General features: G+C 37.5%; 1 pseudogene across 1 annotated transcript in view; it reads left to right on the top strand.

The window, feature by feature from the left end:
• The window catches only part of LOC150087295 (homeobox protein MSX-1 pseudogene), a 44,441-nt pseudogene extending 22,587 nt beyond the window's left edge, over positions 1–21,854 (top strand). The window contains exon 2 of the transcript XR_016546891.1: positions 21,409–21,854. The product of XR_016546891.1 is annotated as a homeobox protein MSX-1 pseudogene (transcript). The remainder of the gene's footprint in view (positions 1–21,408) is intronic.
• Positions 21,855–24,986: the final 3,132 nt, after the last annotated feature.

The raw sequence follows: 24,986 nt of genomic DNA, 5'->3' as shown, positions 1-24,986 counted from the left end.
TGGGGAGGGGAAAAAATAAAATAAATAAATAATAAAAAAATATATTCAACTCTCCTATCACTAGTATTGGGCGGGGCGAAAAAAAAGTATATAACCCCACCATAATCAGTCTCTGGCTAGAATCCCGCACTGAGTAAGGTATACTACAGTGGCTGCAAAAAAAAAAAAAAAAAAAAAAAAAACAGGAAGGCGGGTCCGTGGGGGGGGGAGAGGAGGAAAAACAAACCAAAAAAACATTGCACAGTGAGAATTTATTTAATCAATAAAAGTCCAAATTGAAAGCTGCCTTCTTTTTAACACTACAGTACTAATTTTGCAAATTTTTGAAAGGCAGTAAAATTATTAACATTAATCATGCTGTACAACTAAATTCATTTCCACTAACTCGCCAATTTCATTTTTTAATTTGAGTTCTATATTCTCAATACAAGGGACAACTATACAGAATGTGACACCATGTCTCTTCTATGCCACACAAACAATTGGGATCAGTTTTCAAACCAAAGTAATACAATTTACTATTTAAGGAACCATGCCCTGTTATTAGGTAAGATGTTTCTATGCTTGGGAAAAAAAAAAAAAAAAAATCTGTTTAACTTACAATTACTAGCAATTAAAGCATTTGAATGAGTTAGTCGAGTAATTACTCCTGTCACACTTTTAGACCACCTAATTTTCCATAACTCCGTTTTTTTTGGAATATTCTTTTCCTTTCAATCTTAGGATCACCATCAATAAGTAGTATTCATACAAGAAAACTGATTCTTTTTCTTAATATGATAACAAAAATCTCTGTAAATAATAAACAAATCTAATGGCATATGTCCTGCAATTACTTGCAAGGCATGGGTTGACACGGTTTTGGTTACTTTCTAGATTGCCGACAGCATTATTCCCTACATGGAGTACAGTTTAGCCCTAAACTTAATCTTAGTAAGATATGTAACCAATACAGATGAAACATGTCACTATTGGTAAATAAATCGGTCAACTACTGAGTGCCAGGCACTCAGGATGAAGGGTCCGTAGTCACGAATGGTCGTTAGTGTAGTATCTTAAATAGAGAGCTTTATGGAAACTGAAAAAAGTTTCTAGTACCCCGGCTTGGCCTAAAACTGAGGAACTCACGAAAACTTTGTCTATCTGAATTTTTCCAGTTGTTGTGAATGACAACGGTGGGAGAAGCGATTAAAGTCTTGGGGGAGAAGCGACTGGCAGGTGAGGGCCGTGCAAGACTCCGCGCAGACGCCTCCCCACCACCACCGCGCAACACTGGCTCTCTGAGTACCTCCTTGCCGGGACAACTCCAGCTTTGAAAATTGTTAAAAAATACTTCTCGTCGCAAAATTTATAAATGACCTTTATAGAATTATTAACTAACTATTTAGCAACATGATTTCAATCGGAATAGTTTTCCCTTGATAAGCATCGAATAACGCATAGCTAATTCATTCATTTCGAATTAGCTATGAGTTATTCTATGCTTATCAAGGGAAAACTATTCCGATTGAAATCATCATTTACTTTGTGTTAAAATTAAAAAAAACAAAACAACTTTTTACTGCACTTTGATAGCGCGCTTCTTTGTACTACGTAACTCTCCTTTTGATAACAAAAAAGTTGCTAAATAGTTAGTTAATAATTCTATAAAGGTAATTTATTGAATTGCAATGAAAAATTTTTTTTTTTTTTTTAATTTGAACACAAAAAGTAAATGATAGATTTCAATCGGAATAGTTTTCCCTTGATAAGCATCGAGTAACGCATAGCTAATGTAGACATGTATAGTATCTTATGTAGGACGGCACCTGAACGAAAGTTCAACTCCGCCTTTCTATGTGATGGTCTTACACACATGATATTACACACATTTCTGGCCTATTACAGAGCACTGTAATAGGCCAGAAATGTGTGTAATATTATGTTCGTGCAGTGTGTTGTTTAGTTGTTTCTGGTCGTTTTGTCACCAGGCAGGCGATCACCTGGAAAGTCTACCCAGTGTCCGTCTACACCACGGGGAGGTAGGCCACAACTACGCATGAACCATGGCCAACCTCAACAGTTACGCACTGAATGTCCAAAGCGAGTTTAGAGCATTCAAAAGAACCCCGTGCCAGCAAGCCGGCAACAGCGCACGCACAGTCATTCCCAGGAGACAGGACAGCAGAAGACGAAGAAATAAAGAAGATAATAGCAAAAGTAAAAAAAAAAATAATAATAAAATCTTTATCCATGTCTTTATGCGGTACCGCCCAAAGTAGTCCACAAAGAGAAAAGGTGTACTGTCAAACAGAAGTAGTAATGTCATTCAAACAAGATCAGCAGGAACAAGTTCTAGATATAATTCTGTTAATCTGGAGTGGTATCAGAAGTCACTGGTTGATGACAGTATCAATGAGCAGAGGAAGGATTTAGTTGTGGAGAGTCTTGAACTCATAGCTAATAGTTAAAGGAACGCATAACAAACATGATTTTTAAATTTTTAGCTCCATTAGCGACGGAAATAGAGGAGGGGGGACACAAAAATTACTCGCATTTTCCTGTCTGGCGCCGCCATGTTTAATTTTTAAGATATTTTAAAATTATATTTTAAACCTACTCGTTCAGCTCTTTCCAACTGTGTATAGTAAGCTATAGGTTGTCGACAAAATATTTTTTGTTCCCCCCACATTTTACCCCCAATTTCTCAGACAAATTTTTGTCAACAAAGATCAATATAGCATTATGTTGACCCACATGATGTACAAACCCATGCAAAATTTCAAGTCAATAGGTTGAGCCGTTCCAGGGATACAATGGTGTGACAGACAGAAAACCGAGTGACATTATAAGGGTTCTTCGTTAGACTAACGGACCCTAAAAAACTACTTTATAATATAGATTCTAAACCGGTCTGCGCAGCCGCCGTTCAGCTCTAGAAACTAGAATTATGGCTGCACTTTATTTAACTTTACTTTATTTATCATATAATTCAAATGTGGAATAAAAGTCATTCTCGAGTCCAACAATATTCCAAGATACTTAGTTTGCATTATTAGATACCTGTTTCCCATTTAATAACACTTTAGGAGGATGATTACAATCCAATTTACCTTTCATGAGCATCATAACCCTTTTAGTTGATGAGATTGTTAATTTATTTGCATTAGTCCAAGATACCAATCTCTGCAATAAACTGCAGCCATTATCAACCTACTGCAGGATAGAAGTCTCCTCAACGATTCATGTTGAGGGAAATGGACCATAACTGATACGCTGGTCCAGAGCGGGTAGGCAGACCCGACTGTATTTAGCTGTCAGGGACTTGAACTCCAAACTGCATACCAAAGCTGCTAAATACGGTCTTCTATTGCACTCCCACTCCTGACCACTCGGCTACGGAGGCCTCTTTTACCAAGCCCTGAACCATCATTTGAACCCTATCCTTAACAGCTTTCCTAGATTTACCTGGAACACATAATACCATATCATCTGCGAAAGCAATTTTATGACAATTAACTAATCTTAAATGAAGCCACTGATTCAATTCCAGAACAGAAGGCCCAATACGGAACCCTGTGGACACCCTCTGGTCACTACTTTCTTATATGATAAATGCTGTGACCGTATTACTACCTGTCTAGAACTTAAATAACTGACTATTACTTGATATAAATTACTAGGACAATACATCTTTTTTAATGAGTGAAGCATGATCTCATACCAAACGGTGTCAAAAGCACCTTCAAAATCTACGAATAAAGCTAGCACATATTTACTATCCGATTATTAACATATCCTAGTAAGTCATTTATGGCATCCTCAGTGGACTTAGTCTTCCTGAATCCGTACTGAAACGGCATTTCAAATTGTTTTTCTACCATCAAATCATTTAAGCGTAAAAGAATTAGCCTCTCAAAATTTTTTCCCAAGGCTGTATAATTAACTGGCTTAATGCGATGTAGGTTAACCATTCTCATTTTTAGTCATTTATTTTTTTACTATTACTAATATACTTTTTAGATAATAATAAGCAACATGACTAATCCCGGATGTAAGTAATTCTTTGCTCAAACATGACACAAGCATTTCATTTTAATATATGAAAACCTTCGCCACTTTGTTGGTAACTGCATACCAAAGTTAAGCTTAGGGCTCTCTGACGCTGCTCTCATAGTTCAGGCAGTTTCTTATCTCATGGAAATTCCATACTTGATGCCTTTCACAGTTCTGTAAGAGTGACGTAGAGTGGCTACAAATTATGAGCTGTCGCTAAAGCGTGAATATCTTACTCTACCGTTGTAGACAAGTGTTGCCGACGAAGCCTCCTTGAGTTATGACTACTGTGCTAACATCCGACTATGCGATGCTGCCGGCGACGCAGATACAGGCACTCCAGCAACTACTGCAGTTGGTGGGGATCTGTCCGCTTGCCTAGGAAACGCGGCAAGCGCCGAACTCAAAAATGCCTGATTTATAGGAAGTTGCAACAATCGTCTGACTACAGGTGTCTAATGAAGTTGAAGGTTTCTGTCACTATGGAGTAACCCTGACAACATGGTGTGTGTGTGTGTGTGTGTGTGGGCGCGCGCCTTGGGCAACAGTAGTGACTTAATGATTTGAATCAACACCCGTGTGGTGAAGTAATCTACTTCCTGATAGGCTCTCTTACATCCAGAATATGTGGGACACCAGTAACACCCCAGCTATTAGATTCGCTTGCATTGTGACATCCCAATGAGAAAGAGTGTTCATAAATATCGAAGTTCACATTCAAATTATACTTTCGACCACCTCGCCCTCTGGCAATGCGCGATATATGTCTGTTTATAAACATGCACCAATAATGTGTCCATATTCTCTGAGTAACTATACGATCGCCGTAGCGCAACTGGGCAAACAAAAAATCTATGATAAATACCAAGTTTCGCGTCCAAGTATACAATGCATTCAATACATAGTTAAACTCCATTGAGCCTGCAGAGAAGAGGAAAATTAATATAAGAATTGTCTAAGGAACGAATCATTTTATTTCAAATATTAACTCCATACAAGAACCATAAACCAAATAAAATTTAAAAAATTTCCTGGAATTGCCTAATAGCTTATGATAAACACCTACTGTATTTAGGGTTAGATTATGAGCAACTGCATTTAAAATGCATACAAGAACTAATCTGATGATTCTCATAATGTACCAGTTTATAATTTGTTTCAGAATCTGACAGCATCTTCCGACGACATTCTTTACAAGTGTAAGCGTTGAAGGAGATTTCATTCTTAGTTTAGAAACTAACTAAATTTTTTTTACAGTCACTTGTGCAAGATTTCACAAAGCCATTAGACATACTAAGCGCTATTAATATGTCCTCCGCTATTAACGGTGAGAATCTTTGCAACGATTTTTCTTTTGCAGCATTAAAGAATTTTTTTGGTATTTGCAATATTTGTTATTAACAGTTTCATTCCAATTAGATCAATTACCAACCAGGTGGTTTTAAATTCCTGAAATGACTGCTGGACTGAGATATAGTCTGATTTTTATACATACCCCTAATATATTTATCGCGCACTTGAAAAAGTACCGAAAATACAAGAGGAGGCAACTGTGTTTAGTGATTAGAATTTTTCATGAAATGACAAAACACTCCGAAGCGGGGAAACTAAATAAGTACAGTCAGACAGAGCACTAGTAAATAACTATACATAGCTTCCTTTATGTTTATGTTAAACCTTGTATCTTAGAAATTACAAAACAGCTCTTGGAATTTTTTAAAAATTATGAAAAGTATAAGGTCTCTTGTGTTTCTGCGTGACAAGTATGATTTAAACTGCTTGGTAAAAGCAATGGCCAATAATGGTCACAACTGAGTGAAATATGTTGCTATGATAGTGCTATTGACAACTTGTCATATCAAATAACAAGTGGTCGTCAAATACAATTCCCCGACAGAAGTAATCTGTCAGGGAATTGTGTATATCTATTAATTTCCAAAAACCCAATCTCTCTCTTGTTATCTGACCTTATTTCGATTCATGGAATCTTCAAAATAGAGCAGCTTGCTAACAACGCAGAAACAGACAAGTTTAAAGATGGTAATTTAATGGCGTGTGTGTTGAAATTACTGGCAATGGCCGTACAGATCTCCATCTGTTCCTGCCAGGAACTCTCAGGGCTGTAAGGTTTCGAGATGAGACTCTCGATTCTAGGCTTGTCATTTTACAGGAGCAACTGGTCCAAATTTTCTTTTAAGAATGATAATGCCAAGTCCTCACAGAGCTCTCCCACTGAACCAATATTCAGAGAGAAAATTTTGCTGGTAAGCAATGTCCAGCCAAATCCCCACACCTCAATGCAGTAGAGCATTCTCAGGATATTCTAGAACAGGGCTGTCCAACATTAGGTAATCCGAGGGCCACATTAAAAAAAAAAAAAAGATCAATCCGAGAGCCGCATCCAGAATAATAAATACAGCACAGATATTAAAATATTTGGAGAGTCCTACCATTAGGTTTAGCAAGGTTTAGTCCTACCATTAGGTTTAGCAAGTACTCCTAAAATTTCATGATAAAAGAAAGTCATGTTGCTTATAAAAGTTTTTATTGAAACAGTAGACAAGATACAATTGTTTATAATTATTATTTCATTTTAATGAGAGCTCTGCGGTTGTTCGTTTTCATTTACTAACGTAGTTATATCAATATCGATGTTTATAGTTGTCAGTCGCAGTAAATGTGAAAGTGATTTATCAGTCAATAAACATCTGTATTTGGATTTTATGAATTTCAACGTTGAAAGGGTGCTTTCGCAAAGATATGTGCTCCAGAGCATTGAGCACATCTTGAGTCCAAAGTCCCTCACAATTTCGGATAGCGCTTTCTTGGTAATAATTTTTAAAAAATCTTCTTTTTCGATTCTGCCAGTATAAAAAGGGTCGGATTGAAAATCGCACAATTTCAGTTGGAGGTCAGATCTTACGTTTTCAATGCTCACAGTCAATGGTTCAATGAAAACTGAAATATCTTCTTCAATTTCCTTAATATCGCCAAATCGATTCTCAAAGTCCTCCATGATTGTTTCAATGCACTTTATATGAGCTGAAAATGATGTTCTCTCAAAATTCTTTATTTCTTCAAATTGATTTTTGCAATTAGGAAAAAAAGCATTGGTCAAAAATGTTATTGACCAAATGTTGATTTCAAAAGCTTCAATTTACTTTTAAAACCATTCAAATGACCATATATGTTGGCAATATTCTGTTGTTTGCCCTGCAGCTTTAAGTTCAACTCCTTCAAAATGGTTGGTCATATCTGTTAAAAATGCAAGATCAGATAAAAAGGTGGGATCTTGCATTTGATTTTCAAGTTCTGTTGTGTCAGACTTCACTTCGTTTTTAAGAAATATGGGTATTTCTTTCTGAATGGCAAAAAAGCGCTCCAGACATTTTCTGGCACTTAACCAGCGAATATCAGAATGGAGGAGCAAATCGCCATATGCAGCATCCATTTCGCTCAAGAAATCGCAAAACTTATGATGGGTCAGAGATCTATAATCTCCTCGTAAAATATTGGTTACTTTTACAGCTACTTTCATGGCATTGACTTGACGTAGAGATTTTCCACAGAGTGCTTCTTGATGAATGGTGCAATGAATGATAGGGCAGTTAATATTATTTTGTTTCAATAGTCCATAAAACACGATTCCAGTCCTCGTCATACCTTTGGCCCCATCAGTGACAATGCAGGAGCATTAATCGAATCCTCCATAGTTTATAGTTTCGAACTGCTTCGAAAAAATCAGTACCTTTAGTAGTCCCATGCCAAGATATGAGACTGAGCAGTTCTTAATTAATAGTAAAGTCCTCCTGAATAGTTCGAACAAAAATTAAAAGTTGACTTACGTCTGCTTGATCAGTGCTTTCATTCAGACACAATAAAAAGTACCAACATTTTGCCATTGAATCACACAGCTTTTTTGAAATGTATTGCTCCATGTGTTCTACACGTCATGCAACTGTCTCATGAGATAATGCCATTATTTCGAACCTCTCGGCTAATTTCGGCTCATTAAATTGTTTTGCCATTTCAATCGCACATTTCTTCCCAATCACACCGTCGCTAAAAGGCTTTTTTGCTTTCGCTAACTCCAATGCTACTTTGTACGAAGCGGCAAGACTGGAACTTTGTTCAATTCTAAGTTTAGCATTGCACAAATGCTAAACTTAGAATTGAACAAATTTAGAATTTAGCATTGATTCCCCAGTATACGTCTCCAATCTTTTACTGTATAATGTAGTGTAGTGTCGTTTCACATTATACTCTTTAGACACTGGCAAAACTTGCATGCAAACAAGACATTGAATTTTATTCCTGTTGTTTGTAATCAAATAGTCTGATTCCCATCGGCTTTGATACACTCGCTTTTCTTCTTCAATTTTTCTTTTCTTGTGAGACATGGTTGTTCGACAATAAGTAGTAATTTATTAAATGGAAATGAAGTATATTGAAGATAACACGGAAATCAATCGCAATGAAACAAGTATCTACGGGGCCGGATTTCCCATTAGGCACTATAGGCACAGTGCCTAGGGCCTACGAAGGAAGGGGAAAAACAGTTTTCTAGAACCATTCCTATGCATGATATTTCTTTGCAATCGACTCTAGGAGCTTCAATTCAATACACATACGCTACCTAGTGACTGTTCTCGAAACTAGAAGTGATAGTCGCTCCGTCAATTGAGATGGTTTATCATTTATTATAATTAAAATTTGAGTCATTAATTGATTCGCAGTCAAAGTGTTAAAATAGAAGAAACATTTTGTCCCCTTTTTTTAGCACATTCGGAATAAAAGTGCCTAGGGCCTACGAACACCGAAATCCAGCCCTGTGTATCTAGTAATTTTGTGAACCCCGTTGACACAACCTTGGTAAACGGACGAACGAACGAACGACGCTAACGACGGTCGACCCGCCCCGGAGCATGCGCGTTGAAACAAGACATCTAGCATGGACGCAACGAAATGCACTTGAAGTCGCGCGTAGAAGCTAGGTTTCACTAGAAAGTAGTGTTTTGCGACGAGAGTTTTATTTTTTCGCGCGTGAAAATCAAAAGGGCTAATCCACAGGAGGACCGCACAAAATCGTTCCGCGGGCCGTGGTTTGGACAGCCCTGTTCTAGAAGAAAGGATGCCGGCCACAGCCCATTCCAGAAACATCACTGACACTTGAGTCAACCCTTACGCAAGAATGGGAATCGAAACTACCAGCACTAATTATGTCTTGAAGCCGATGTCACCCGATATCCCTCAGGAGATCGCACGCCTTATTAATCATTCGCAGACAGGATGAATCGCTGTTAAACTCTTTTCAATCGGAGCTGTAGTTAATTGGACAATCTCAAGCAGAGGTGTAGGATTTTTACTTCAGGAAACTTGGGCTCTTCCTCCCACATGCATGCACACCATTTAAAATAAAAAAATAAATAAATAAAAAAGGATAAAAAAATAAAAAAAAAACACTCAAATTTTACAACTAGTATATACTGATACCTCATAACTTTAGTTTACCAATGAAAACCCTCTGGACCAATTTAGAACATGATTTCACCATAGAAATAGCGGCAGAATTAAAAAGGAATCAGAATAAATCTAAGTGATTGAATGAATCACTCCTTCTGAAAATTGTAATTTACTAATTAAAATGTATTATCAGTTGGACTGAGCTGTTTAGAATACATGACGAACCGAAGCCATGGAGCATCCTTTTATTTTATCATCGAAATCAATTTATCATTTCTTCATCTCCCTCCAGGACAATATGCAGGCTAGTCTATGGAGTGTTGTCTTGTTTGCTGAGTGAAAATTTGAGTTTCTGGGACAGAAAAACCCACGACACTTTCGCCCAACTAACTAGGCTACAGCATGGAAAAAAATAATAACAATAAATAAATCAAATAACTCATAAAAGTTCTCCACTTTCCTTAAGGGAATTATTTCCACACTTCGGCCTACGACGGGAATCGAACTCGGGCCTTTACCATAAGGAGAGAGAGAGAGAGAGAGAGAGAGAGAGAGAGAGAGAGAGAGAGAGAGAGAGAGAGATTCAATGAAATGACTGTACCGCTAGGACTGTAGTACCAATACAATTAACTTTCTGGAACCACGTGTAAATGCTTTTACAAAAATCTGGTGTCAAAATAAACGATTATATTCATTATTTAAGAAAACGTTAAGACGACCACATACATCGTTTATTATGAGTAATATTTTCCATCCATACTACATACGTATCCACCCACTGCATAGCAATACACAATGTCTATATATCAACACTCTTAGCTCTCTCGACGTTGTGCTGTGATTTATTAGATAGCTTAATTTTATTTCGATAAATTCAAACCGCTTATGCATTACAATCAGTGCGATACAGAATTGAAGTAGATTTTAGTTTTCAGTGCTTCTTCAACTTTTTAGATTTGCACTCCATTTCGAATTACTGCTAGTGGTCATGTGTCCCACTCAGATATTTCTACAAATGGTGATTCTCGCGCATAAAATGCCTTTGCATGTATTATACATAAAATGTCGTAAATCGAATATTGGTAGTAATTTTTAAAGCGTCATCATAACAAAATGTTATTAGGTGGACTGTCGTTAAGCTCATTATGTCTGTTGTTTCAGATAAAGTGGCGGGATTTTTGAAAATGGCATCGCTTTACACGCTAGGGTTGATGTCATATTTTTATGTAACTGCTAATACAGAAGAATTGCGTTTCAAACTTTCGTGCCAACATGTATTACCTACCGTAGTATGCCTCCCTTGAAATGCCTTCGGGCATTAACATGGAACGAGCTTCACTGATACTCCGCGAAGGTTCAGCTGCTCTAGACCCGCGGTCACCAACCTTTCGGACCTCACGGACCATTAAACTCAAAATTTTGAATCCCGCGGACCACTACCATGATTTTTTCCATAAAAGTAACATTCTAAATATGAAATGGTACTTACACTTGTTTTTGCACTCCAAGTTATTTGCAAAAAATTGGATATCATTAATGTTAATATAATTAATAATATAATGGCCTTATAATGATAAAAAAAAAAGAGTATAAAAAATAAACGCAGATATATTCATTATGAAAAATGCAAAAAAAAAACCGTTTTAAATTTCATTTTATTAAAAAAAGAATTAACAGAAACAATTAATATTAACAATTATCAAATATCGAGTGCACCTCGACATAGAGGTGTATAAAGGATTAATTATAGCAAAATAATCAGTGTGACATTGTTGCTGCTTGTTTGAAATAAGCCGTTGGATTCTTGGCTCCAATGACGTTACTGCAACACGGAGAGCCGTTTGTATTTCTATCCGACAGCGGTACTTGTTTTTAATTGCCGTAACTGATGAAAATGTCTTTTCACGCATATATGTAGTTGAGAATGGAATTAAAATTTTGATGGCCTTTTCACTCAGCACTCACTTTTTACGGAAAGCCGAAAATGAGATCTTGTTAGGGACGAGTGGAATTTACCTTTGAGACTGTCGTCGGATGATAGATCGATTAGGCTTTCTTTTTATTTCATGTTCAAATTACTATCCTCGATTTTCGCCGAAAATGGATCTATTATCCACGTATTTCCGTGTCTGGGGTACTCTTCCTTTGTGTAATAACGACCAAAAGAGTCAGTGAGCGACTGTAAGTGCAATCGAACAAGAGTTATTACCTGTCGGTTGACATCCTCCTATTTCATATAATCATAAAAATTTGGGAAGATTTGCAGATCTTCTTCAGCCAACCGTGTTTGCCACAGCAATATCTTCCTTTGAAATGCATCAATTTTGCCTCGCAGTGTGAACACGTCCGTAAGCTGTCCTTGCAAGGACTCGTTTAACAGAGAAAAAATATCTGCCAGGTATGCAAGCTTGGCTAGCCAATCATTGTCGGACAAGAGATCATGGAACCTCGAATTATTTTGCTGCTGGAAGAATAACTTGACTTCGTGGTGCAGGTCGAACAATCGGGTTAGTACGTTGCCTCTCGAAAGCCATCTCACCTCAGCGTGAAGAAGAACATGAGTATGCTGAGAGCCCATTTCTTCACAAAGTGCCTGAAATATTCGAGAATTGAGCGCTTTATGGCGAATTTCGTTAACAATTTTAATTACATCAGAGAATACTTCGTGCAGTTCTGGAGATAATCTTTCGCCACAAGTTACTCAAGATGTATAATACAATAAGTAAACAAGATGTCTGGATGTCCAACGTCTTTCACTTTTGCAACAACTCCTGAATGATGTCGAGTCATGCTTGCGGCACCGTCGGTACATATCCCAACACATTTCTTCCATTCAATACTGTTTCAGGAAATAACCATTAAGTCCATTGAAAATTTCAGAGCCTGTTGTTCTACCCGACAAGATTAGCGAACAGAGGAGTTCTTCCTTTAATTCTCCTTGGCAATCAAACCTCACAAAACAAAGAAGTGCCTTGTTAGTTATGTCTGTTGATTCAAGTTGAATTGAATAAAACGTAGAATTTTTCACAAGTGCAATCACTTGATTTTCAATATCTTCGGCCATATCTTCAATTCTGCGCTTCACAGTGTTAGCGGACATAGGAATTCCTTTCAGTTTCTGGACAGCTTGTTTCCCCAAAACCTCTTCACAGGCTTGTAACAAGCAAGGCTTAATCAATTCTTCTCCAATTGTATACGGCTTTTACATCTCGCAATTTGAAGTGCTATCAAATAAGATTTTACTAAGGACTTATCTTCAACAATCATTGTTGCTAATGAACTTTTCTGCTTTTGCAAATTTTTACGCATCCTTTGGAAGTATTCATCTGGCTTTTTAGCTAAATCTGGGTGTTTTGACTGCAAGTGCCTGCCGAGTTTCGAAGGTTTCATGGCATCATTGGATAAACGCTCAGAACATATAATACAAAGCGGCCGTGGATCCAGTTCACTTCCAAGTTTTTGAATAAATCCAAACTTCAAGTAGTCCGCATAATATTTTCTTGAAACTTTGAACTTTTTCTTCTCTCCGCCTCCAGTTCTAATGTCCTTCCTGATGATGCCTTGCGGTGGCTGCAGAGGCTCTGATTCATTAATCAACTCATGACAACGCGATGTATTATCTAAGAAGCGCAAAATGCTTGCTTGTTTTTTCTCACTCACTCATTGGGGTTATTTTATTTGAATCTAAAACCAAACAAGAAATAAGACAGTTATCAAACTGAAGCTCTTTGATGCCATTAAATATCACACTGTGCACAGTTAAAATAAAAATATCACTGGTCACTTACCTAAGAACTGCGAACCGCGCCGTGCCCAGGCTAGGCCATCGATAAGAAATAGAAATAGCTTTCTATATTTTTTTACAATAAAAGCATCGCTAATACCGGATATTGCACTGAGCCTTTTATAAACATGCAACGTAATAAGGCGAAAATTGCAAAAAAGTAGAATCGGAATATAATGAAACATTTTAATAAACACGAAAATTGCAAATATATTCAGATTACTCAACGGACCACCAAAATTCTCTCACGGACCACTGCTCTAGACCAGCTGACCAAATCACTACATAAAATTCAGATTATTATTTTAAAGGTACTGGAGCTTGTCGGTTATATCCTTATTGTAAATTTATTTGTTTATTTGTAAAAATGTAAGTTTACGGGCCGATTTGCACTTTGTGATGCAGATCGGCCAGTGAACAAAGCCCTTATTTTTTTCACTTCTTAATTCCTCTTAAATCGAGACTATAATTAGTCGATCTCGGAAACCCTACTCCCTCTTTTCTTCGAAAGAGGGAGTAGGGTTTCCTGCCTGAACAACATACAAATCGACTACTGAAACACACGCACTTCTACAAACAAATGGCACACTACGAGTATCAATGACAAGCATAGGGTGCCATTAAAATAATAATTTGAATTTTTTTAGCACTGTCAAACAGAAATGTCAAATTGTAAACTAATTACAACGTTTCTGGACTCACTTTGCAATCCTGTCATCAAGCCATTTTTTTTTTTTTTTTTGGCTTGATGATAAAAAAAAAATCGAATTCAAATCTAAGACACATTAGAAAAATTGTTTAACTGACTAAATTTGCAACAGAGTTATATAATGATCTTAAATAAATAAAATAAACCTCCACTTATACTTTATATGCCAGGGCTCAGAATATTTTAGAACTTCATTGTAACTGTTTCATTGCAGCGGATATCTGGCACAGAGCAACACTTGGTACAAATTAGTGTTAAACTGCGCCGGTTTAATTAAAGTCCTCTTCTGCTGAAATGGTCTCTGCCGAAATTTGGCGAAACTGAAAATGGCTTGAATAGTAATTTTTGCATCGGATTAATTATTTGATATTCTCCTCCTCTGCTGGAATGGCAAACTGTGCCGATTAGTGAAAGAACCAGTTATGATTTTAATGTACTGTATTTAAAGAATTTTTTTTTTTTTTTTGGGTGATGCTAAACACGAAAGGTATTTAGAATGGGAGTGCTTTAGTAAGGTGTACCGGCTGAAATGTCTACAAGCATCAAAAGGTACTTGTGGTCATTGCAATTGACTTTCTGTATATTGTAATTTTCCAGAAAATACACGAGAATGAAGGCTGTTCCAAAGAACAAAAGTAGAAGGGATAAATGAAGAGTAGAAAAAATTAGTTCTGTAAGTATGGAGTTGGACAACAAATGGATGTTGACACTAGTCAATTTTTTAAGAGAAGGGATAGAATTACAGATGCAAATATCTAGAGAAACGGAAATATCTACACAAAAAGGCATGCAAATGAAACTGAAAATCTGTGTGACAGGGAGTGGAGAGAGAGAGTTTGCAAAAGGCGATAATCAATTAATCTTACTTTGCTTTTCTTGACAGAGTCTAGCATAGAGATGGCCAACCTGCAACATGCCATGTATTATATTTGTAAACGTATCGATACCGCCTGGAAACAGAAGCAGAGCCACCTAAGGCATATAAAAAAAAAAAAAAAAAAAAAAAAAATTAAGAATTCGGTTACCACTTATAAATAAGCCAAAAGAATCCTATACAGAACTTTAAGGCTGGGCTCTAAAAGGCAATCGATTATTCTGCCCCCCCCCCATCCACAACTGATCCAAGTCTGATGCCAGCTAATATTTTTGCTAACTACGTAAATTACTTGTAATTTTATGCTAAGCGCTTGAAATAGCAAAAAAAAGTGAAAACTCGTATACGTTTAGAAAATTAATTTAATATGGGTTAACGAATGTTTGTTCTTACAGAACTGACGTCAAAAGGAACTGACTATCACCGCTTACCTGTTATTGTTATTTATTTTTTTTTTTTTTAGGAGCATTAGCAACTGAGGCCATACTGCTCCGGGGATATGGTCATTCCTTGACCTTTCCGCATCCTCCGCTTACCTGTACTGAAGTGACTAACAGGCGGTAAAACTCATCTGTTTGTTGTAGGGTTTTATGCGTATCAGCAACTTAGACCATATTGCGCCGTATATAATATGTCTCTAAATTGCGTGTTCTGTGGTCGACTTGCTGTTTGTTTGTTTAACGAAAAACCTGAGTTTCGGGATAAGAAACCAGGCTACCCTCATTTGAGACCGACTAACTCCGCCACTTTGTGAAAAAAGGCCGATCCTTGACGGGATTCGAACTCAGGTCTTTTTCATGTGATGTAGGAAGGCCGGTGATTCAACTATACTACCCATGAGGGCATTCGCTCGTAATTTTTGACATAAACACAATAAAGTTGAATTTAAACTGTGTGTTTATCATTATTTTTTATTTTTCAAATCAATTCAATCATTATTTTCCCCAAACTGAAAGGCGTGCCACAAATGCACACGTGCAGCAGAGTGACTAGTTAATGATATTCTGTGATAGGAAAGTTTTAAGCTTTTTACATAGTTAGAAGCTGTTTAAAAAAAAAATGTAAGGAAAGAGAAAACTAGATTTGTATGATCCAAATTTTTAAAACCATTAATGTGTGTAAAATCCGAAAATATCAACATAATCTTCGTAGTTAATGAAAATTTCATTTTCAGTGAATTACACAAGAGCAAAGTCAATAATTTTTTTAAAAAATCTGTTTTAAATAAATTTTTTTTATCAGCATTAATTTGGTTGCTGGATTCGAATACCTTCCTTTTCTTTGATGATCTCCTTATCGTTAATTCTGGGCTTATATTATATTAAAGCTTGAGATGAAGGGGGATGAACCAGCTTGAGATGAAGCGGGATAAAGCGGGACAAAATTTGGTATGTTGTACCATAGAATCCAACCCGCACTGGACCAGCGTGGCAGTTTATGGTCCATTTCCCTCAGCATGAATTGTTGAGGAGGCTTCCACCCTGCAGTGGGTTGATAATGGCTGCACTTTACTTTTTTTTTTTACCATAGAATAACGATGAAATGAGGAGACAGCGATAATTTCGGACAGGTATAAGGGATATTTATAGGAGTTGTATAAGAATGGCCAAAAAAGTCACATTACGGAAGTGGATGCAAGATGCTCGAAAATGTGGTCACATAACATCAGCACGGCGTATGATCCCTCCAACGGCTAAACAAGCCTGACAACGGTTAACCATGCTCGATATAAAGGTATTTATAAGATTCTGTGGCAATACATCCCATTCTTCCACTAGTGCAGACCTTAGCTCACCAAGTGACCGAGGCGTTGGCTGACGTTCGTGCCAAAGGGTGTCCCACACATCGATCGGATTTAAGTCTGGTGATCATGCCTGGCCGCAGAAGTCGTTGGATATCTTCAGATTTAAGATATTCCCCCACCACTTGAGCTTTATGTGCAGTGGTGTTGTCGTGCTTGAAAAGAAAATCTGGGCTAACAGCACTCCGAAAATGTTGCACATAGAGTTCGAGGATCTGTTCTCGGCACCTCTGCGCTGTTACGGTACGATACCCTATCAAAAACATTAAGATAGGTGCGGCCGTTGATCATTATTTCGCCCCACACGAGAACACCGCCTTCACCGTAAATGTCCCTTTTTCTGATGTTGGAGGGATGGTACCACATTCCTCGTTGTCTCCAGATGAAATAATGTCTAGAATTTGTTTGTAGGCTAAAACGAGACTCATCAGAGAACAGAACCGTACCCGATTTGTCACGACTCCAAGTTACATGTTCATGGCACTAGTTTCGAGCTCAGCAGTGGTTTGGGATTAATGGGATAAAAGCCACTGTCGAAGAATCCATTTGGATTGAGCCTTCTTAATATAGTCCGGTTGGAAACGTTTTCACCTGTGGTAGTAGCAACCTCAAGATGACAGGACATCGTAGGGCTCCGTCTTGCTGTTAGGGCCAGAGAGCGGTCTCTTCTGGTCATGGCTTCTTGTAACAGTTCCTGTCTCCTGAAATTGCTTCCATGGTGCCGAGACGACACTGCGTGACACATTAAGCCAGTGGTTTTCAACCGGGGTGCCGCGTAATTTGAGTTTAAGTTACTTAAACTTTTTTTTTTTTTTTTTTTGAAATTTATATATTTATTTCATTATAAAAAGGTGTACGGTATGCTTCGTACCGTATCTTTTTAATTTTGTAGTGATCTATAACTGATGTTTATTTAGTACCTCTATATAAAGAATAAAATTATCATATAAGTATATATAGAATTTGTATTATGAATTGCAATTTTGTTTATAATTATATTATTATAATAAGTATCATATAAAATATATTTTTTAATATTATATATATATACACAGAGAGAATCGGATTATTAAAAGGTCGAAAACCACTGTGTTAGGTTTATCGTTTGGCCCAGGGGTGCCGTGAAAAAATTACTGGGACACTAAGGGCGCCATGAGCGAGAAAGTTTAGGAACCTCTGCATTAAGCCAACGTGCCACCTCTGCCTGCGACTGGCCGGCTTCAAGTCGTCCAACGGCCCGCCATCTCAAAGAATCATTTAAATGACGATGCCTTTTCATCCTGAGTACTGGAGATATGGCTAGCTATTCCACTGAGCAAGCCAAAAAACGGAAATGAAGTGATGTGGTCGCAACCTGTGTTTTTATACGCATGAATAATTTGCATAATGTGCGGCTCTGTAAGGTGGTAGGATCGATATCTATTCGATACAAAGAATTTGCATGCATGAATTTGCAGGGGCTGTGCATTTGCATGCACAGTCTCCGCAGAATGCAAATTCGGCGGAGACTGTGCACAATAAAATATTCATGAAAAACACTTTGGTCTGCTAATTTTGTCGAGCAGTGTAGTACAATCTTGCCGCATCTACTCTGTCAGCCAGTAAGGTTCTGCACCACCACAGGTGAACAAGGTGGAGATGGGCAAATGCCTAGGAGCCACCAGTGATACCACGACCCACACTGTAAGCCAGTGACTGGAAGAAGACCGAGCAGTGTGTATGCAGGAGGAATTGTCGCAGCCATATTCTGTCAATGAGCTGGGTACATTATGTGTGAACGCTATATCCAAATTTACATATGTATCTACCCGTCAACTATTACCTTATCTACCCAATTATATTGTCTCAGCTCTGAGGCGCTATATAGGGGCAATAGTAAATTGCGCTGGTTTAATTATTTTACCTCCCTCCTCTGTCCCACCACCACTAAATCGGTGAATTCGAACTTTACAAGTTCGAATTCAAAATTATGTCAGAAATATTAGCAATTATTAACGCTATTTTCTACTTTCTGAATTCTTCCGGCGCAGTTTCCATCACTGGTATTCAGGGGCAGGCAGAGGGGGCATATGCCCCCTTAACCAAAAATTTGAAATTAAAGAAAAGAATGCAGGAGGCGTTCTAAAAAAAAAAAAACTAAAAAGTCTGGTCGCCATGCTTCCCTCCCCCTTACGATGATACCTGGATACGTCACGGATACTATGCAACAGACAAGGGCCTGTACATTTTTTGTGAAAGCGTGCGTATCGGTGTGAGCGTATGCTATCCCTCGCGCAGATGTGGGAAACCACCGGTGGCGCCTGACCCTAAATACTATGCCACTACTGCCCACGACACAGCCAACTCACACTATGGAAAGAAACAGCAAAAGGGTTTTTAACTCTCCCAGACTTGCTCAGGCATATACGTAGTAAATTTCTAATTGCCGTTATGTTATGTGATTATACAATTACACAATCTGTTTTGAACTGGATTCAACTTTAAATGTTTTTAAATTATGTCAACCTATGAATTTTTTTAAAATTTTATTATAAAATGTCATCACAAAATGCAAGCATTCATAATTTGTAACCTGCATGATATTTTGTTAAAGATCTTAAATATAAACTTCAACTTATTCCAAACATGTAAGCATCTGGATTTTAACTGAGATTTATCAACTTCAAATAAACCAACTCTTAAAGTATTACGCAATGCGAATTCGGTATGGGTATACACAATCATTATTATAATATATAGGCATAATTGCTACCAAGACGCTAAAAAATTACCACAAGTCTAAAAAAGTCTGGGATGGTAAAAGCCTGTGTTGTTTATTTGTAAATGTAAAATATTCATATAAGTGATAAAATATATAAATGATGAAATGATATTTCTGATAAAATATATAAATATTTCTATATTAATGTTTAAACGTTTATAAACATTAATATAGACATTTAACTTTATATATAACTTGTAATTTTAATCACTTAAATACATTTTATAATACATTTTCAGAATTTCACTTAATTTGTTTGGGCTGATGACAGGACTTCAAAATGAATTCAGAAACGTCTGTAACTTTTACTTCAATTTATTGATTATACTTGTAAACGATCTTAATTAAATTTATTACGTACATCAAGTGTCTCATTCATTTTAATTCTTTAATAGGCCTCTCTCTCTCTCTCTCTCTCTCTCTCTCTCTCAAATTTATTGCTAAATAAAACATACTGCAAAAGGAATCAGGTCAAAAGTTTCTTTAGTCTGAGTTATTCAAGTTAAAAGAGCGTTTCGGAGAGAGGGACATAAGCAAATTATTATACAGATTTATCTTTTTTTATTTTTTTATTTTTTTGTGTGTGTGTGGTGCGGGATACCAAACATGCGAAAACTCACTTCAACAGCACTGTTAGCGCAGTAATTCTTTGGTAGACAACAGCAGGAAACTTGCTTCGACATAATTAAATTCATATTTTTGCAACAAAACAATTGGAGAACTGATAACAGTTAACAGCAATAGAGCTGCTACTCTTGTTTTCCGGAATTGTTAACGTCTGTTCAATGATGTCCTAACATCATTTCCTGAAATACGAGAGCGATAGCGTACCGTAGGAAGAAGCAGTCAAATGTCAGATGTGGAAGGGAAGGCGGATGTCTGTCACGCCTATCACGGACACAGTGAAAAGCTGCAATGAAAAGCTATTCAATATCAATTAGTGTAATACACTGTTATTAAATAATGGGAAATACTGTAGTTATGATGATCCATAGTTAGCAATATTCTACCAGTTATAGTTAGGGCACTACTGACACGAGAAATGTTGCGTCTTTATTATAGTTTTATATATTTTTATTTATGAATATAGGTTTTATTCTTTTTCACACTAAACGTAATTTTTACATACAGGATTTCAATTCTGCTATTGCGCTAAGTGGTTTTCTTCATTTACCTATTTTTAATTCCAAGGTACCTCTGGGATAAGGAAGCTAATGATTTACCTCCCCCCCTTCCTCATCATCATCAAAGCTGTCGGAAACATGTGCTCTAACCATAAACCTGCACATGAACCACTGATAGTAAACGGTTATAACGGCTACACTTCGCACAACCACTGTTTCTAGCTGTTCTGGAGTAAACTAACTCCAGAACATTAAATGTATGTTCAACAAATCCACCCCCCCACAAAGATTTAGTATTGATTTTTTGAGAAAAGGACATTACGTGTTGTCCAAAATGGATTAATATATGTGAATAACACCAATTAAACACGTGAATTGTTATTAAATGAATATTATTGTAAATAGAGATTACAATAAATAAATCAAACTCCAAAAGAATAAAATTACTTAATAATTGGCGGTGTCTCGATTCCATGTTGAATCTTATCATCAACCTAATCAGGAAAGATTGAAAGCTGTGCCCAACTGTGCAGAGTAGAAGACTGTTTTCAGGCTGACCTGGCTTCAGTCTTTCCTGATTAAGTCTGATGACAGGATTCAACGTGGAATCCAGAAACGTCATCAATTATTAAGTAGTTCTATTGTGTGGGAGTTTTGACTGACTTACTGTAATACTTTATAGGCAATAATATTTACTTGATAGCAATTCACGTGATGTAATTAGTATTATTCATGTTTCGCATTAATTCATTAGTACTGATTGCTTTAATGTTTCTTACTGTTTATTTTGTTTTTTTCAATTATTCGAGTATTTTTCCGTTTCACGTTTGGTGAATCTTTTTTCTTCATTATTGCAGAACCTGGCGAACCTCCGAAGCTACCTGCAGTCAAATGTCAACTACGAAAACACAAGAGCAACCGTAAACCAAGAACCCCCTTCACAACTCAACAGCTGCTGGCTTTAGAGAGGAAGTTCCGGACCAAACAGTATTTATCGATTGCAGAGCGGGCCGAGTTCTCAAGTTCCTTGAACCTGACCGAAACCCAAGTGAAGATATGGTTCCAGAACAGGCGAGCCAAAGAGAAACGACTCAAGGAAGCCGAAATCGAGAAGCTCCGTATGGCGGCTAGACCACTGCTACCTTCCTTCGGGTTCAGTTTGCACGCAACATCACCGTTCTTAACCGGCGTTCCACCTCCGCCTGCACACTTCGGGTCGGTTCCGATGTCTCGGCCCCTTCTCGGGCCACTAGTGACTCCCTACTCCTTGTACACGTCATCCTCAGCCGTGTGCCATCAGTAAACTGCCGGACAGTGAACGAGTGTGTACATAACGCGATCACAACAGATTAAGGACTTTTTTTTTTTTTTTCCTTTTTTGTAAATTTTCGCAGTGAACCGAAGATGGCAACTCAGTCGCCCTAAGGACGATACCAGTGTGAATAAGAACCCAATATTAAAAAGAATAATCGTGTGGCCCGATTTAGATGTGTACAGACTGTGAAGACATTTGTAGGTGTGTACAAACTGCTGGATACGTATGTATCACGTGACAATGTCCGTCACTGGACAGCACAAAGCTACCTTTCACCTATGTAGTGATCTCTGTACAAAATGACCTGTCCAATGAAAAATATTGTATATGTTTTTCCGTCTATCTGTTTGTTCTTGAACACATCACACAAATCTGCATAAATTAAGTCTTCGTAGTTTTGCCGTGGCCGCCGTCAAAGGCTCAGAATTCAGGTCAGTGTGCACTTACCTCATTTGACCTTCTAAGTCACTTGAAATGACGCCAGTTTAATTACGTATCTTCGTATTGTTTTTCCCTTACTCAGACACTAAGTAATTACACTAAAAGTATTTACAAGAAATCGCAGCACTCCTCATAATCTTAACATTCAAAAGAATTCAGAGAAAGATCTTAATGATATTTCTGAAATTAACGTTTTTTAGTGGTGGTTAAATGAATATCATACAATTAAAATTTGCAGCAGACAAGGTTCTAAACACAGTGACATATTAACTTAACTCTTATTTTCTGAGAAGACTGAAATATTAGGAAAAAAGAATAATCCCCCTGCATTTCACCACAATATTCTTTAATAACTCCAAACAACAGTATATATGGATAAAATAAAGTTGTATATTTACACATAAAACTGATTTAAAAAATATTCACTTAAAATAAAGAGCAAAACATGGGCAGTGATTATTCTTGATTTTACCTTGCTTTTACTTTATTTTAACTGAATCGTTTTATCAGCTTTATGTGTGAACATAGATTTTTAATTTTGTCTTTATTTTATCCTTTTATACTGTTGTTTCGAGTTATTAGAGAATATTCTGATGTCGTTCACCCCAACCGGAAGGCTTCTTTCGTTTTATAATACCTACACTGCGGTACAATACGATGAACTCATCAGAGTTTTTAACTTTCTGCAGCATACTGTCCGAAGTCAAAAATAAGGAGGAGGATGTGTTCAACCTATGGTTCAAGTAGCATCACTCATTTTGCTGTACGTTTGCTTTTATCTAGTTGCCCTTCCTGAAATTATGCCTATTTATGAAGGAGTATGGTTGGTTGTTTTTGATTTTACGCGAAAGTAATCAAGGCTAAGAGGTACACAGTCTGAAAATTGCACGAATTAAAAGGTCGATTTACCTGTTTTGCGGAATGTAAAACTCAAGACTTTTCGAGGGGGGAAACCCTGCAGTCCTCATTCGAAATCGACGTACTCCGACACGGGTAAGCACGTTGCAACAATGAAGCCTTACGGTGCCACAAATGATGCACGGCCGCTTATTAACTGTTGTGACTCCTCCGGCTGAGCGACCTTACAAAATAAAAATACAATTTTATTTAATTCGACCAGTTCGTCTAGTCCAGACGCCACTCGAACCCTGGCTTTCTTCACGTTGTAGGGGAAGACCTCGCTGTCGGTAACCACTGCACCTCAGGATTTTTTAGGGTTTTTTTGTGACTCAGTGACATCAGATTAGAGAATCGTATTTAAATTTACAACCTACAGATATTCACGAGAAGAGTTTTAGGAGGTCTTGGTTCGATTCCCGTCGACAACTGGAGGAATTTATAGTCATCTTCAATCGTGGTTGTCGTTAGCCGATCTCAGACGGAGATTGTAGGGTGAGTTCGGGTTTTCAGCCTGTATAACGTGCAAATCAAGGGCACACACGTCTTAATCCATATACTACGATACGATAATACTACAGAGTTCAACAACTTTTCGTGCTTCAGATCAGCATGAAAAATAAAATTATTTCGCCAGCGACGGGATTCGAAAACAACCCTCCATGTGAAAAGCTGCGACGATAACCACTGCATCACCAGCGAGACCAACAGTGATAGCAATTACGGCATTTACACAATGGATGTATGAGGATGGCATAAAATTCACCGCGAGACTAATTTTGTCTCCCATTAACACAGATTGTCACAGCAATTTAATATGGGGTGATTTGAGCAACATAAAGAAAGCAAGAGCTTTAAACCAAGAAGTACCACTTAATTATCAAGCATATTAAAATTAACAAGTATTTGAAAACAATAATTAGCATTAGTAACACATAACTGACTATAACGAATAATAACTAATGTATAATAAAAATAGGTTATCAGATATGATACACAGACAGAATAAATAACATCATTCTTGCAGTCTATATAAGTCCACACGCTCTTTCTTGAAGGCAGTAGTTTCCCATCAAAGAAAGCCCAATTACTCGTCAATGAGTGGCTTTTTAGTAAGAGCAGCAAATAACCACATCCCTCGTGGGCGGCGACTCCGTAGCCAGGTGGGAAGGAGCAGCAGTGCATAGCACACGCTTCTTGATTAAACCGGGGTTCGAGCCCGTCACCACCAAATATGGAGGATGCAGAAAGGTCAGGGAATGACTACTGCATATCCCGGAGCAATATGGCCTTAGTTGCTAATGCTCCTAAAAAACCCAACAACAACACCCATCGTGGGCAGCACAGTTGGTATAATCACCATCCACCCCACATCGGGTGGAAAAGACCTGAGTTCGAATCCTGTTGATGACAAGAGGAATTTTATGGGCCTTTTTTGACAACCTGGCTAAGTTAGTTGGTCTCAGGCGAGGGTAGCATGGTTTCTCCCTCCCAGAAACTCAGGGTTTTCGTCCAGCAAACAGCAGATCGACCCCAGAACGCATTTTACAGACATTATATACGAATACTATCAATTCGCAATATGGCCTAAGTTGACCATACGCCTAAAATCCAACAACAACAACAACCACAAAACAATCTTTTGTTGTTGATTCTGGGAAGAATATTGTTCCCCTTGTGTCTTGCACTGCTTGCATCCCTTGTGTCTTGCTTGAAGAAGAGGACAAGGTAGTGTCTTTTCTCAGGAGAGATCACGCGAATGCGAGAGATGTACACTGGTGA

This window comes from Mastigoproctus giganteus, chromosome 4, assembly GCF_048544385.1.
Source record: "Mastigoproctus giganteus isolate SK-2022 chromosome 4, ASM4854438v1, whole genome shotgun sequence".
In the NCBI taxonomy this organism is placed as follows: Eukaryota; Metazoa; Arthropoda; class Arachnida; order Uropygi; family Thelyphonidae; genus Mastigoproctus; species Mastigoproctus giganteus.
The sequence above is the reverse complement of the archived record's forward strand: the minus strand, read 5'-3'. Positions and strand labels throughout refer to the sequence as shown.